The following is a 2,500-nucleotide window of genomic DNA, read 5'->3' as shown; positions in this document are numbered from 1 at the left end:
AAAATATATAAAAATTGGTAGAGATAATTTTAACTATAACTTTTACATATTGAAAACAAAGAAAGCAACCCTCTCTCTCTCTCTCTCTCTCTCTCTCTCTCTCTCTCTCTCTCTCTCTCTCTCTCTCTCTCTCTCTCTCTCTCTCTCTCTCTCTCTCTCTCTAATCATGTTGGAAACTGAATCTTTTCGAAATATATTTATTTTATTGGTAAGTTATGATCATATGCTAGATAAGTGAAATAAAAAGAATGCTTATAAATATAAAATTTTGATAAGCAGGCGTGAGTGTCTGATTGATATAGAAAGATAATCAAGTAATTTCATAACGGATTATACACATACACACACACACAAGCACACACACACACACACACACACACACACACACACACACACATATATATATATATATATATATATATATATATATATATATATATATATATATATATATATATATATACATATGTATTTAAATAAATATATATTTACATATGTATATAATATATATACATATATATATATATATATATATATATATATATATATATATATATATATATATATATATATATACTTATATTTGTATATATAATATATATACACACACTTACACACACATATATATATATATATATATATATATATATATATATATATATATATATATATATATATACACACACACATATATATATATATACATATATACATATATATATATATATATATATATATATATATATATATATATATATATAAATATATGTAAATAGTTATGTATTATACATATGAATGCATATATATGCATATATAAATATATATGTATATATATATGTATGTATATATACTGTAAAATATATACAGTATATATATATATATATATATATATATATATATATATATATATATATATATATATATATATATATATATATATATATATATATATATATAAAAATATATATATATGGACATATATATAAACATATATATATATATATATATATATATATATATATATATATATATATATATATATATATATATACGGAATATATACATATATATTTATATATATATATATATATATACATATATATATATATATATATATATATATATGTATATATATATATATATATATATATATATATATATATATATATATATATATATATATATATATATATATGTATATATATATATATATATATATATATATATATATATATATATATATATATATATATATATATATATATATATATATATATATATATATGTGTGTGTGTGTGTGTGTGTGTGTGTGTGTGTGTGTCTGTGTGTGTGTGTGTATGTTAGTGTGTGTTAGAATTCTAGGAATACTACCACAGTATGTACTCAGTACCGAATAAAGTGACTGACTGTACAGATGCTACTAGCAAAAATCTAGGCCCACTGCCAATAACTGTGAAACTGCGGTTTTACACTTGTGATTTCTATTCAAAGGCCAGGCCCACTGCCAATAACTGTTAAAACTGCTTTGTTTTTGCAGTTGTGATATTTAGTCAAAGGCTTGTCCCACTGCCAATAACGGAGGTTTATTACTGCAAGGGCTTGTAATCGTAAAACATTTTTTTAAGGTTTTGAACCATGCCTGATGCTTTTACATATGTGGAAGCAGCTTGGGCGTCCACTGTAATTGACCTGCGTCAGGATCAACCTACTTGTGTGACAAATGAACGAGGTGTACTACATAGTTTACGACAGCGGACATAGATGCTAGTGACTGAATGGATAATCAGGTTAGGTACTTGGAATATTGGGACACTATTAGGAAGATAGTGGATGGGTTATGGAGCAGGGTAATAGTTGACTTGAGCCTGCAAGTGACTAGATGGAAAGGATATGGAATTAAAGAAATAGGAAATGGGCTTAAACTCTATTACAGTATGTCACTAGAAATGGAGTTGTGGTCATTTTAGGTAATAACTGGAGAGAAAAAGTAGAAGAAAAAAAAGAGAATAAATAATGGGCTTTTAATAATCCCAATGATTATGGGCGATCAGATAATAAATTAAATTTCGGCATGTATCCCATAAATAGCATGTCAAGTCGGAGAAAAAGAATTATTTAGACAAACGTTTGAAACTGCAATTAGAACTGTGAAACCGGAAGACGAGCTAGTTATAAGAGCAGACATAAATGGCAGAATATTGAAGAAAAGGCATGTGTATGAGGAGGCACATGGACGCCAGAGGTCTGTAATTAGAAATGAGGCTTTGGACTATATGATAGAGAGGGCTCAGAGTATTGAATTGGCATGTTTGACCACCTGGTTTCAGAAGATGGAAAAGTATCTGAAAATTGATGAAAATAGAAGAGTTGAAAGCCAAATGAATTAAAAATTGGTTAGATTATGCAGACAATAAAAATGTGATGAGCTACAAAGTAATTTGGAGGAAGCTTCTGTTAAACAACATAAACTGCTAGTGATAGATTTTAAAATGAGAGGTAA

The sequence above is a fragment of the Palaemon carinicauda genome, chromosome 6 (genome assembly GCF_036898095.1).
Source record: "Palaemon carinicauda isolate YSFRI2023 chromosome 6, ASM3689809v2, whole genome shotgun sequence".
In the NCBI taxonomy this organism is placed as follows: Eukaryota; Metazoa; Arthropoda; class Malacostraca; order Decapoda; family Palaemonidae; genus Palaemon; species Palaemon carinicauda.
Note: the sequence above shows the minus strand (reverse complement) of the source record.